The following is a 14,897-nucleotide window of genomic DNA, read 5'->3' on the forward strand; positions in this document are numbered from 1 at the left end:
AATCAATCAATCAATCAATCAATCACTAAGCTAGATGGACCAATGCTCTGATTCTGTTCCTATTTAAATCAACCCTTTATTAAGACCCATGAGGACTGGAATCTTATTTAGTCTTATTTGCATCAGGGCAGAATGCTGGACTAGAGGGTCTTTTGGCCCACCCTAGGAGGTTTTTAGGGACGCAGGCGGTGCTGTGGGTTAAACCACAGAGCCTAGGACTTGTTGATCAGAAGGTCGGCGGTTCGAATTCCCGCAATGGGGTGAGCTCCCGTTGCTCGGTCCCTGCTCCTGCCAACCTAGCAGTTCAAAAGCACGTCAAAGTGCAAGTAGATAAATAGGTATTGCTCTGGCGGGAAGGTAAGCGGCGTTTCCGTGCGCTGCTCTGGTTCGCCAGAAGCAGCTTAGTCCTGCTGGCCACATGACCCGGAAGCTGTACACCGGCTCCCTCAGCCAGTAAAGCGAGATGAGCGCCGCAACCCCAGAGTCGGCCACGACTGGACCTAATGGTCAGGGGTCTCTTTACCTTTACCTTTACGAGGTTTTTAAGCAGAGGTTGGATGGCCACCAGTCAGGGATGCTTTAGCTGAGATTCCTGCATTGTAGGGGGTTGGACTAGACGATTGGAAAGTCCCTTCCAATCCTACAAATCTATTATTATGCTTATTTTAGGGGCAACAACCATGGCTCAGTGCTAGAGAATCTGTTCCAGGTAAAGGAAGGGTGAACTATATAACCCAGCAGGGCTCTACCAGTTGAAAAGCATCTTCCCATTTACCCCATCTCCCCGCCCCCAAATCCCTGTGTACCTCCCACCTCCCGTAAAGGAACATCTGACGCCAAGATTCAATAGAATCGCCTCTTAAATTGGAAATGCCGTTTCCCCACCACCGGCACCCCAGATGGAGATCGGTTTACCAGGAGCACTCTATTCCTGGAATAAATTTCCATCAATCATTCAGCGCAGGCAGTTTTCGACAAAAGCAAGACAAACGGCCAGGCGAGCAGAGCTGTCACCGCTGCGATTCAGATCTCGTTAGAACGAGGGCAGCCGCTCCTCCGCATCAGACCTGGCCAGCGGAAGAGCTCTGTGAGGTGCGGCAGGGAGTTTGGTTACAAACCACGTCCATCCAAGGCGACTGGAGGATCATTGAAGCCGGTGGTTCGCAAACCATTTGAGGCCATAAACTCATCCCCTGAGGCCCTTACCCTACCCTACCCTAAGCGTCAAATCAAAACAGTGGTTTGCACAACCCATGGAGGAAGATAAGAGAACGATAAAATTCAAAACAGTAATCATTAATTGCACAATTATTCACGATCCATTTAAAACTGTTTAGTTTAATCGAATCAGCAAAATTGAACTTGATCCAGGGAGACCAGCTTTTCAAAGTCTGAGAGTCATTTGCACCTCCCTGCAGCCGCATTGCCTCCTAGGACCCCCCTAGTTAATCCCACTGCAGGGGGGTGCTATTGCCCACTCTGGGAACTACGGCTCTAAGGCAAAGGGCAGGAGCTGGGCCCCCAAAGTAGCATTTGCCCACTCTCAGCACTTCGCTTAGCTACTTGGTTATTTCCTGGCTGCAGGAACAGGGAAAGTGGTCCAATATCAGTTTCAGTGGGACGGCTGTGGAAAGAGCCCCTGCTCTGCTGGCAGAAGGTCCCCTCAATGTCTCTAGGGAGGGCTGGGAGAGAGAGAGACTCCCTGCCTGAAACCTTGGAGGGTTGCTGCCAGCCAGTGTTGGCAACACTGAAATAGACAGGACAAGGTAGCTTCAGAGGAAAGATTTCCTCCCTGCCCAACGGCCGTTCAACAAAAGGAGTAATTCGGAGGAACGGACCTGTACAAAGCCAGCCTGTTTTGCAGGAGTGGCCTGGCCCAGAGGGTTTACTGAAAAGAGAAACAAAACTCCCTTAAGCCGATTGAGGAGTGTGTGATTGTGGCTTCAAAAGGAAAGGAAAGAAACCCACCTGTTTGCTTTTGCAAGCAAAGGGCGGGGGCAGCCGGTTGCTGGACGGAAGCAGGCAGAAAATTCCAGCAAGCGAGCCTGCAATTGCAACAGCGCTCTCTCCCTCTCTCCCCTGCGTCTCTTTTCATGTTCTGCCTAATGAGGTGAGACAGGAGCTGACCCTCCCATGCGCTGGGTTGAGCCATGCTTCTCCCTTTTCATGGAGGGGAAGGCTACCCATGGCCAGAAGCCACGATGGCTCTGTTCTCCCTCTGTCGGAGGCAGTAAATGGGGAATCGCTAGTGGGGAAGACTTGCTGCTGTGGCGCTCAGGGCTGATAAAAGGAAGTCCTTCTTCAAGCAGCACAGAGTTAACCTATGGAACTCTCTCCCACAGGATGTAGCGATGGCCACCAAGCGAAATGCCTTTAAAAGAGAATTAGACCAATTCATGGAGAGGACTATCCACGGCTACTAGCTCCAGTCGGAGGCAGCGATGCTTTCTGAATAGCAGCTGCTGGAAACCACAGGAGGGGAAAGTTGCTCTTGTGCTTGAATCCTGCCTTGGGTTGCCCAAAAGAGGCATCTGGTTGGCCACTGTGTGCTGGACTAGGTGGGTCATTGGCCTGATCCTGCAGGTTCTTCTTATGTTCTTATGCAGGGCTCAGTGGACATCAGAGAGGTGGGAACCAGGCAGGAAATTTGTTCCCATAGAAAGTGAGTTAGCCTAGAGCGGCCGGCAAGGGAGAGGAATGGCTCTCTACCCTTTCTGGGCTACAGCAGAGGCGATCTTTCTTTTGATGCTCTATTTCTGCTTGCACTTTCTAGATTCCAGCTGTTTGGCTCACCCTTCAGAAGAAGGCAGTTCAGTTTGACATGGACTAGAAACTTGACTGGCCTGGAACACTCTCCCTATGATCTTTGTTTTTTGTTTATTATTTCTTTGAAGGAGCTTGAGGCAGTGTGCATGGTCTGTCCCTGCCTCCTGTTTTTATCTGCACAACAACCCTGCAAGGCATGTGGGGCTGAGAGAGGCATGAGCCTCTAAACGTTGTTGGGACTCCCAGACTGGCCAAGGCTCAGAGGCGATTGCAGCTGGGAGTCCAGCCACATCTGAAGGGTCACAGGATTCCTCTGTCCTCTGCACTAGAAGAGAAATAAAGCCTGAAAGTTTGGCTGCAATCCTCATCTCCCCTGTTCCCTTCTCTATAGCATGTTCTCGTCTCAAGATCACAGGCTTTGTCTTGACTCAGCATTTCTGTTTTTTAAATGCTGAAGTACAAACATTCTGTCCAAAAAGGGGGGGAAAGAAGTGTTTTTCTCCTTATCTATAATGTCACTTAGGTGCCAAGCAAATAAGTGGGATTTTTGCAAAACAGCTACAATTCAGAGCAGAACCACCAGCGGAAGTGTCTCTGAGAAGGCATCATTGTCGGGGCGCAGTCTGCCCTGCAGAGTTTCACAGTGGCCAGGGCTGCCCTGGCGCTCGACCAAGACACCCTGGGAACCATGAAGGAGAAAACAGGGAAGAGGAATGCAGGCAGGGGCAATGGCCCCTGAAAAGGGATTAGGCAACGGGAATTGGCTCTAGCCTGCAAAGGGGGGCATGGTGTAGTGGTTAGAGTGTCGGACCGGGATATGGGGGACCAGGGTTCAAATCCCAACCGGGCCGTGAAGCTCATTGGGTCACCTTGGCCCAGTCACTGCCTTTCTTGGCCTAAGCTACCTTGCAGGGTTGTTTTTAATGCTATCAATTTCCTTTACCGTTCTGTTTTCATTAGTCAGAAAGTGGGAAAATGTTTTCCACGCAACATCTGGAGCATCACTGGACCAAGTTCAGCAGTTCTGCTGAATTAATTAAATAGCTTTAACTGGGTTTTGAAGAAATGTGCAGTCAAAATCAAAATTGAATTTTATTGTGTTATTCTCTTCCTTAGTGAGTTGTGCAAACTGCTGTTCCCAATAATGCTTTTTATAGGGAAAGGGGCACTGGGGAGGCATTTAAGAAACCAAGGGGGTGGTGGACCAAAAACATTTGGGAACCACTGGGTTAGAGTATCAGGCTAGGTAGGGCCTGGGAGTTCAGGGTTCAAATCCTACACAGAGGCAGGAAGCTCACTGGCTGGACGTGGGCCCTTCATTGCCTCTCTCAGTCTAGCCTACACTACAGGGTTGCAGTGAGGATAAAAAGGAAAGGAGGGAGAAGCACGTACACGTCGCCTTCAGCTCCTTGCGGGAAAAGAAAAGGTGGTATGTAAAATGTGAAAAATGTATAAATAAACGCAACCACCTTCTTCCTGCAGGGAAAACCTGACACCCCACACAGAGATTCCTGGTGCTTCTATGCAGCATGAGACCACCACCCCGCTGGCAGCCGCCCAAGCCCGCTCCAAACCGTTCAGGCAGAGCTGCAGCCCATGCAAAAACGCAGAGCTGAGCAAACAGGAGACGGGCTGTGTTGTGGCAACGGCGGGCAGGCAACAAGGCAAGGGCAGGCGAGTGCGGAGCCAAGGCCGGCCCGCCAGCCCAGACCCACAGGTGGAGGCCGAGAATAGAATGGGCCGCCTTTACATAAGAGGGGGCAGGAAGACCAGATTTAAGCCAGGGTGTGCGGTTACAGCAGCCAGGGGCACTGTCCTGCAGGGGGGAAGGGCACACGGTTCTGAAGTCCTCCAAACCGAGGCAGTGGCCAGAACGGAGCGAGGACCGGGGGGCTGAGATCTGGCATGCAAAGCCAGAGCCGATCGCTCCCCCACAACACACACACCTGAGCCGGTATAAGCAGAGTTAAGCTTCCCCAGAAACAATCGTCAGGTTTCCTTCCTTAACACACACGGTCAAGTTTCTAGTCCACTTGAAACTAAACATTCGGCAAAAGGGGTGGGCAACATGAAACAAAAAAACTCCCTGCCCTGAGGAACTCGCTCCCACAGGATCCCATCTAGGTGATGGCTTTTAACCCAGATGGCTTTAAGAGAGGATTAAGACAAATTCATGGAGGATGGCTACTGATGGCTACTAGCTCTGCCTCTGATCAATGGAAGCAATGCTTCTGAATACCAGTTGCTGGAAGCCGTAGGAAGGGAGGGAGTGGTCTTGTGTTCGAATCCTGCTTGTGGGTTTCCAACAGGCATCTAGTTGGCCACTGTGAGAACAGGATGCTGGACTCAATGGGGCACTGGCCTGATCCAGCAGGCTCTCCTTACAGTTTTATAATCCATCAAAGGCCAGGGTGAAGAGGTTTAGAAATTGCTTAGTTCAGAGTTTGATGGTGTGTGTGTGTGTGTGTGTGTGTGTGTGTGTGTGTGTGTAGAATACTGTTCTTGCTCTCCTCTGAGAGGGGAACATTTCTGTGCAATTTTAAGGCACATCTTTGCAGGATAGCAAATTTGGTAATTTGTCGACTGCGGCAGGGGGTGGGGAGGAAGGGAATGGAGAAAGGGAAATTAAAGCAGGGGGTGGGGTGGGACTCACCAGATTTAATATTAACAGAGAAATGATTGCTCAACACCCCCTGCATTGCTCTCTGGGAGGCAGACCCGAAAAAGCACCAGAGTGCAACCAGTGGGCCCTGCCACAGTTCAGAGGGGCAGGAAGGTGTGGCGGCAGGAAGTGGCAGTAGGCGAAGGAGAAGATACAAAGGTCTCTGGGGCAGGAAAAGGGGGTGTGTGAGAGGAAGATCAGCACCAGGCAGGTGATCGAAGGGGCTTGCCTTCAGTGCCAGTCATCTCCTATGGGCGCCTCTCCCTTGGGAAGAGAATAGTTATGCATGGCAACTCACTCAGAGATGCAACAGGTAGCTTCACAGATTCCACACAGAGTTCCCATTGGAGCCAAAGCAGAACTGCCAGCCCTGAGGAGGGAGCCTGGCTGGAAAAGCAGCACAGTGAGAGCGAGAGAGAGTGGGGAACTGTGCAGATGGGCACACTCAGGGTGGGGGTTAGGAACAGCCTACAATTTTGAGAATTACTATTGTTATTTACACTGCCGGGGTTTTTGAGGCTGCAACAAGCATTGCCAAGGGCTTTTAAAGAAGTCTTTGCCTACCTGGTGCCCTCCAGCTACTTTGGGCTACAACTCTCATCAGCCCCAGCCAGATGGGAGGTGTAGTACAAAGATCCTGGGGGGGGGGCACCAGGTTGGCGAAGGTAGAGATGGGCATTTCCCAAAGTACCAAGGCAAGTGCCCCTTGCCACTCTGCATGAGTCATTGCTCTCTCGTCCAATCAGGGATGAGAATTCCCCACACCCAAGTCTGGCAAGATGGGAGCATTCACAAAGAAACCCAAAGGAACAGGCTGCTTTAAAAGTACACCTTCATGAGCACTAGAACCTACCCCAGGCCGAAATTCTTGTCCTGCATGTGACCCGTGGGCTGTGCACTCTCTGCCCCAGTCTTGCATCCATCCAGCTGCCAGAGAGAACAAGAGGCTACTGTCTGCTTCAGCCCACGGAAACACGAAAACTGTGGCCAGAAAGAAATGCCGGCATTGCACTCTGCTGCTCAAAGGGACCCGAGTCTCCCTGCCTGTCTTTCCCCTTGCTTCACCCCGTAAGAACATAGAAAGGCCTTGCAGAATCAGGCCAACGGAGCTCATCTGGTCTCACGGCCTGTTTCCACACTGGCCCATTTCGCTCGGGAGAGATCCCTGATGAATTTCACCGCCCGTGCGCTGGCACACAAACACACTCACGGCGCAGTTCTCCAGGATTCTCTCCCCAGCAGCCCCCACGGTTAAGGAGAAGAACTGGCACCCTTTGTCTGCAAAAACTTCCTTCCCAAGTAGAAAACAACTTTTTATCTTCAAACACACCCTCGAGATCTCAGCATCTTGCAATGGGAGAGGATTAACCTCACCAGTATTAAGTAAATCAAAGCACGCACACCGTGTACCTGAAATTTTAGTAAGGAGCAAGCGCTGTTAAGACGGAGAGTGCAGGTTTGGGGTTGTTGTTTTCAGTTCTAACTGCTCAAAGTAGTAAATTAAGTCAAGGCAAATTCTCTCTCACACACTTACCCTAGGGAGCAAATATACTGACTGGCATTCTCCAGAATTCACCCCAATAGCTGATTTTGCATGACAAAAATGTGTGTGTGGGTGTGTGGAGCTACTAATAAGAGCAGTCTTTGCCAACCTGGTGCCCTCCAGAGCTTTTGGACCACAACTTTCATCAGCCCCACAAACAGGGTACCAATGGGACGGACCGCCCCCAGAATCATCTAATATACTGAGATACGCTGCCATGGAACATGGAGGAGCCATCCATGCAACAAGTTGCCTGGAAGTTGTAGCCCACTCTATGGCTTGTTTCGAATGTTAGTTCTACTCAAAAGCAGACTCACTGAAATCAATTAACACGACTGAGTCCATTCATTTCAATAGGCCCAAATGTGGCAGTATAGAACCACATTTCTTTCTTTCTTTTTAATTTTTGCCTATTATGGATTTGGGTTCTAATCGTGTTGGCTTTACTTGGTCCATGTTAGTTATCAGTATTTTCTTTAGAAAAGTTTGATAAACCACTTAATTGGCTCTCTAAGTGATATGCATAGTAAAATTATAGATAGCACACCACACAGCTAAAATCCACAAAACTAAAAAACGACATAAAATAGCTTGCCATTAAAAACACAGATTAACTATTGGCAAAAACTTTTAAATGACTACAGGTTTGGGCTAACTATATGGCTAGGAAGGCTTGCTGAATTTGTGTGTGTGTGTGTGTGTGTGTGTGTGTGTGTGTATTGCACAGGAGCCTATTTTTTAAACAGTTTTAGAAACTCAGATATATAAGCTAATCGCTAAATGGCACCTAAACCTGGGTTACAGGTGCCACAATGGACTGTCTCATCAAATCTGGAATAAAATGGACAAGACATTTCCACAGATTGGCCGGCTGGCTGGTGCAGATGTCACTCGCCAAACCTCGCGACAAGGCATCTTCACTTGCTCACAACTGGACCCACACCAGTTGAAAAACACGTCTGGCACCTGGGGAATTTCAAGCACTGTTTTAAAATTGTGATTCACATAAATACCCTGCCCTCAGAGATTTCCTAAATAAATAAATACATATTCTTTATTATGCTGTGAACTGGTGCATCTCAACTCCTAAAAAGCTTCTCTTTGGGCAGACCCATAATTTTGTTCCATTAAAAGGCTGACACAGATATATTTCAGAGTTGACCCCAACCACGTATGTACGCACACACACACACCCAGACAAGCAGGCCAAAGGGAATCTGGACTTATTTGGAGATAACTACCGGTTTCTGACCAGGCAAAGCTCACTAAGCATTAATCTTTTTATGATGGTTGTAAAATTTTAACGTCAGCTGGGAGCAAAACAACAGAAGCACTCTCTGTCTCTCTCTCTCTCTGCGTCTTCCCCAGATGATGTAAGGTGGAGGCAAAACTCAGGATCTCTGTCCAAAGCAAGGTGACCACAAATGGTTGGATAGTGTTCTCGAAGCTACAAACATGAGTCTGACCAAACTGCGGGAGGCAGTGGAAGACAGGAGTGCTTGGCGTGCTCTGGTCCAGGGGGGTCACGAAGAGTCAGACACGACTAAACAACTAAACAACAACAAATTTTACTCAGAGAAGACCTATTGAAATGGAGGGATCTAAGTTCATCATGTCCATTAATTTCAGTGGTCTACCCAGAGGATGACCAATATTGGAAAAGTGTGGGGGTAGGTTGGGCAAGATGACTCTTTAGGTCCCTTTCAACTCTACAATTCTAGAAAAGGCAGCCTGAAGGTTGGTTTAGCTGAAAAGCTGCCTAGAAATTTAAGCAGGCATGCATCTGTCTCAACAGGAATACACACACACACTTCTCTCTTTTTCTCTGGAAAAGAAAAGCAAAATGGCAAGTAGCTTTAAAGATAAAAACCAGAAACCTCCCTTGCCTCACATTTGCTCAGTCGCAGCCAAGACTTAAATCCCCACGAAAACCAGCAAAAAGGGCCCTGCTTGGCCACAGCTGATAATCTCAGAAGGGGATGCGGCAAAACCTGTTCCTGATAACCGCAGGAGCTTTAATCTCTCTGTTCCAGGGAAGGAAAGGGTGGGTCTCCCCCACCGCTGGGTGCCTGTAAGCAAGGGATTTGCACTCCCTGTTCCTTCGCTATCAGGACCTCACCAAGACCTCACCAAGTCGCTAGAGAAGAGACACTGCGGAGCTCCCTCCCTCTGCCCTACGATGCTTCAGCCTCCAGCCGAAACCAGCCTAAGCAGCTGAAAAACCAACCTCATTTTTAAAAAAAGATGACGTATGTTAAGTCTAGGTTTAATATCTCCTAAAAGCCAGAATACACTACGTTTGGAACATACCAGATTCTGCCCACTTGCAATTCCCAGGAAGGCCGAGGGAGAACATTGTGGCTACTAGCTATGGGTAGCCTTAAAGGTAAAGGGACCCCTGACCATTAGGTCCAGTTGTGGCCGACTCTGGGGTTGCGACGCTCATCACGCTTTACTGGCCGAGGGAGCCGGCGTACAGCTTCCGGGTCATGTGGCTCAAGCCGCTTCTGGCGAACCAGAGCAGCGCACGGAAATGCCGTTTACATTCCTGCCGGAGCAGTACCTGTTTATCTACTTGCACTTTGACGTGCTTTCGAACTGCTAGGTTGGCAGGAGCTGGGACCGAGCAATGGGAACCGCCGACCTTCTGATCAGCAAGTCGTAGGCTCTGTGGTTTAACCCACAGCACCACCCATGTCCCATGGGTAGCCTTACTGCCCCCTTAATTTACCCAATCCCCTTTTGGAAGCCATTCCTGTTGGTGGCCACAGCAACATCGTGCGGGAGCGAATTCCAGAGTTTAACCATGCGTGGGCTGGGCAAAGAAGTTCTTCCTTTCGTCTGTCCCAAACTCCCCACCATTCAGCTTCTGAAGGCAGGCATTCTCAACAAAGCATGGAAGGCAGAACTCTGTTACTATCGCAATGCCTCCTTGATTCAGATCCTGTTCCATTCTACCACCCACAATAGCAAGATCACATCTCTGCAGTCCTGCAGGCGAGGAAACCGCCCAACGAAAAAGCCGGGTCCCCCAGCATCCCAATACCGTAGACTCACAAAGGCACTGCAACTTACGAGACACCCACACCATCTTCTAGGCAATATACTCTGGTCCACAGTTCAGCCTGCCACCTCTGAAGTTGTGCAGGAGAGTTTATCAAGGAATGGTTGTTATTATTGGTGAGGCTCATTTGGCATCAACACAGTACAAAACCGAGCCTTTAATGTCACCGGCCCAGCCCTACAGAACGCTCTCCGAATAGAGATTCAGCAGGCGCCTTCCTACACTGAACTTTGAACCTTTGCTGAGATCTTTTCTTTGCTGCCAGGCTTAGGCAGACAATGCAGACAAATGCTTCCTGTAATAGTTAGCTGTTAATCTACTTTATTTATTTTTTAAAGACCATGCAGTTTTCTTGCGTGTATATATATATATATATGTGTGTGTGTGTGTGTGTATTTGTTGTAAAAGGTTTTGATTTTTTAAAATTAAACTGGGGTACACAGCTACTGTTTATAAAGAAATACAGTGGTACCTTGGTTCTCAAACACTTTGGTTCCTCAACACCGAAAACCCAAGTAAGTGTTCTGGTTTTCAAATTTTTTTTGGAAGCCGAACATCCGATGTGGCTGTCGGCTATTGTTTCTGGGGCACCTGCAACAATCAGAAGCTGTGCCTTGGTTTTTGAACATTTCAGAAGTCAATTGGACTTCTGGAACAGATTAGGTTTGGTGCTTTTTTTTTTGCTATTTATTTTGCGTTTTTGAGGCTTTTTTGGTGAATTTGCTTTTGTGACTGTGTGGAACCCAGTTCAGCTGCTGATTGATTGATTGATTGATTGATTGATTGACTGTGGAAATGGATAAAGGCCCCCCCCCCATCCAAACAATGACTATCATCAATGCAGGTAAGAAAAAATAATAATTTTACTTTTTATCATCTACAATACTGTCTTATTTATTTTATAGTACAGTACATTGATTATTGCTTTCATTTTATGGATCAATGGTCTTGTTAGAAAGTAAAATTCATGTAAAAGTCTGGAACGGATTAATCCATTTTGCATTACTTTCTATGGGAAAAAGCACCTTGGTTTTGGAACCCTTTGGTTTTGGAACGGACTTCCGGAACGGATTAAGTTTGAGTGGAACCAAGGTACCACTTTAACTATTTCAGTTTGCTTATAGACTGCTTTTCAGCTCCATGGCATCCCGCTAGTACATACAAAGATTTAAGAATGTAAGAGCAGCAGCTGGAGTAGGCCAATGTCCCATCTGATCCCGTTCTCACAACCAGATGTCTGTGAGCAACCCACAAGAGCAACTCTTTCCTCCTGCGGTTTCCAGAAACTGGTATTCAGAAGCATTGCTGCCTCCAAACACGGAGGAAGAGCATAGCCATTGAGGATAGCAGCCACTGACGGCCGTCTTCTCCATGAATTTGTCCAACACTGAAGGAGTTCCACAGTTTAACTATGCACTGCATGATGAAAGAATCAAGGTGGCTTGCATGGTTCTCCCCTCCCCCCCACAACCACCCTGTGAGGTAGGTTAGGCTGAGGGGCAATAGTTGGGCCAAGGTTACCCAGTGAACTTCATGGCCAAGTGAGGATTCGAACCCTGGTCTCGCAGGACCTAGTCCGACACTCTAACCATGGCACCACCATCCCCGGTCTCAAATAGGCTGTTAGATGCTCTTGTCTGTGAGATGCCAGAAACCAGCGACCGGCTGCTATTGGGAGGCAGGGTAGCAAAGGGCTGGCCTTGAGTTATTGAGTCAGGCAAGCCATCAAAAGAAGGAAGGCTAGCGGCAACTTTGGCGCCCGGAAACACAGCAACTACCATATTTTCCGTGTATAAGACGCCCCCTATTTTGGGGGACTCCAAATTAAGAAAATGGGGGGAGGGATTGTATCTGTGTATAAGACGACCTCCAATTTTAAACCTGTTTTTTAAAGAAAAAAACTCAGTCTTATACACGGAAAAATACGGTCATTACAACTCATCTGGTACTGGGTTTCTGCAGCAGGATTAAAAAGGGGAGCAATGGCTGAAGACACACCTGATACTGGGCTGTTTTCGGGGGGCTCAACACTGCACTGCTCCATAAGCCATGTTTGGGGTTGCACCTCAGGAGCTGAGCACCTGCCTTGCGTGCAAAAGCAGTTTCAATCGCCAATGGCATCTCCAGGTATTGCCGTCTGTGTGAAGCTCAGTGCAAAATACTGAGCTAGATAGTTTTGGTTTGTCACTGTAGAAAGCAACTTCCTACATTCCTCTTTTGTTCATCCCACGAGGACTGGAATCTTACATTCTTTTTAGGAGACCGTGTTGACAATACTGAACTTAAGTATTGTCTGAATTGGTAGACGACGGCTTCCTATGTTGCTGTGTTTTCAGGGCGAGGCCCTAGAGTTGCCAGGTGTGCTTTTGTTTCTTCTCCTCCACTGGGCCTGGGAACTCTTCAACTGCTACAGGGCAGGGAGGAATTCAACACGTGTAGCTTTCCCCCAGCATGGAGTGATGGTGAACGCTGCATCTGTTGAACTGCTGCCTGCACACACAGGTTAAAGGCACGGCAGAGGAAGAGATGGAAGTGAAAGAGCTGGAAATCCAAATTGGATTGGCAGACAAAAATGTGAGAATATGCAGAGTTAGCAAGAACGACAGCAAGATTCCAAGATGATAGAGATCAAATATTTAATAGAGAGTGGGACATTTACAGAATGCACCTAAAAGAGCACTGTAAAAATTTAAATTCTTTGACAGGCCTGGATTGACTTCTGCATGAAGTAAGAGAATTTTACAAAACCAATGCAACTGAAACAACTTAGGAGAGATAAAGGAAAGTGTGTAGTCGAAAATGTAATTTAGGAACCACAATGGGGTGATTGGAAGTCACGTTGGAAATAGTTATGTATGAATCTAAATCTTTTTTTGGTAATATGTATCACTTTTGGATTGTTTTTGTTGACTTGCTTTGTTTTTAAAATCAATAAAGCATTATAGAAAAAGGGATATATAAGAAAAAAAGGGGGGAAAGAAAGAGCTGGAAATCCAGCGGCTGTTAAGAACATGCATGTCCAAACATTGCCTTTCCTTTCCTTTTGTAAAATGTATATCCTGCTTGATAGTTGAACAAAACAAAACATCAAAGCCGTTAAGGTTTTGGAGCCCAGCAGCATTTTACTTGCTTCTCCTAGGCAATTATCTCAGGAGGCAAGCTTTTTCCGAGAGTGGATGAGCTGAAGCGTCAGAGCTTCAGCTTCGAATGTAGAAGGTCCCAGGTTCAAACCATGGTGGGAGAGAACCCGGTCTAAAATCCTGGAGAGCCGCTGCCAGTCAGTGCAGGCAGTACTGAGCTAGATGAACCCAATGGTCTGACTCAGTAGAAGGTAGCGTTCCAGCAGCTATCGTGGATGTGCTCAGTTTAAGCAACAAAACTTTTCACATGCCCACATCCTGCTCCCTGCCCTTCACCCCAAAAGCAAAGGGGAAGTAGCAAATTCAGAGACCGGAGCCTGCTGTTCTGCAGAAGGCAGTGTGTAAGGGTGAGGGGAAGAGTGCTGGCACACAAGAACATCTTGATTTATCCAGTGTTCGAAACTCCCAATGTTCTAGGAGCATTTTGCGACAGGGAATTAGCACGAGAAGTTTCTGAGCTCCGGGCGTAGTACTGCGCCTAAGATTTCATATTACAGCTGCAGAGTGGAAGGAAAGGAGGACTTTTTTCTGCCTCCCCACTTCCAGCTACTCTCTGAAGACTGGAGATGAGACCCTCTTAAGAATATTAGGGGGTGGGCAGGGGAAGGACTAGACCATGTGAAAAATGAACAGCCGCACTCTTCAACAATAAAGGGGGAAAACTTGTGTTCCTGAGTGACTCATTCCTGCACAGAGGCTCATTCTTTTGGTACGGTATGCCCTACCACATCGTAAGAGCCTGCTCCAAAAGCTAATGTGGATCCTGAACAGGTGAAAAGATGCCGCCTGCAAGAAGCCTGGAAAGTCAAGTCAAGTCCCGTGAGGTGCATTTTTAAACTCTAGCTCGTGACGGCAGGGGACTCTTATTTGCTGGAGGTTTTTAAGCAGAGGTCGCCGGGTGGCCATCTGTCAGGGATTCTTTAATAATAATAATAATAATAATAATAATAATAATAATAATAATTTTATTTATATCCTGCCCTCCCCAGCTGAAGCCGGGCTCAATAATAAAAGTAACACAGCATTCTAAAATCAATTCGTTTTAAAATCAATTCAAAATCAAATTAATGGCAACCATTGGGCTAGAGTTCTGTGAGGATTCCTGCACTGCCGCAGCGAGTTGGGCTAGATGACCCTCAAGATCCCTTCCACCTCTACAATTCTATGATTCGAGCAGATAAGAGAGCCGCCCCCCTCTCTCAGTGGGATCAACAACATTGCCAGGATTTTGAAGGACGGGACCCTAAGACAAACTCAGCGGCTTTTGGTATTTCTGCCTTTGGGGGCCTATGCACATGGGATGCTGCCCTGGCCCCACCAATGCTCTGTGGCTGTAATAGGTGGCAAAGTTGCTTCCAGAAAGGCTTTCCCCTTAATTCCTGTGCCCAGCTGTGAACCCAGCCTGTAAAGTGGGCTAAGCAAGGGCCAGTTGCTTCTCAGTTTTACATCCCAGCTTCTGCTTCCTCCCCCTCCCTCTGCCGCTTCCGTTGCGTCAGACTTTTCAACTGTAACCTCTTTGGGGCAGGGGACCACCTGACCTCTTGCACTCTGTGAAGCCCCAGGCATGCTAAGGACACACTGATCTTGTTGTCGAAGAAGCCCCCAAAAAAGAATCTGCAGATCCCAGGAGCTCTCATAGAAACACAGCTCAGAACACTTTCTCTGACCTGCATTTGAAAGTTACACATCTCTTGGCCTTCCTTCCACACCCCAGGCACCCTC

General features: G+C 48.0%; 1 protein-coding gene across 6 annotated transcripts in view; it reads right to left on the reverse strand.

The window, feature by feature from the left end:
* SSH2 (slingshot protein phosphatase 2) overlaps positions 1 to 14,897 on the reverse strand; it is a 120,646-nt gene that overhangs the window by 49,488 nt on the left and 56,261 nt on the right. The window lies entirely within an intron of this gene.

Source organism: Podarcis raffonei, chromosome 15 (assembly GCF_027172205.1).
Source record: "Podarcis raffonei isolate rPodRaf1 chromosome 15, rPodRaf1.pri, whole genome shotgun sequence".
In the NCBI taxonomy this organism is placed as follows: Eukaryota; Metazoa; Chordata; class Lepidosauria; order Squamata; family Lacertidae; genus Podarcis; species Podarcis raffonei.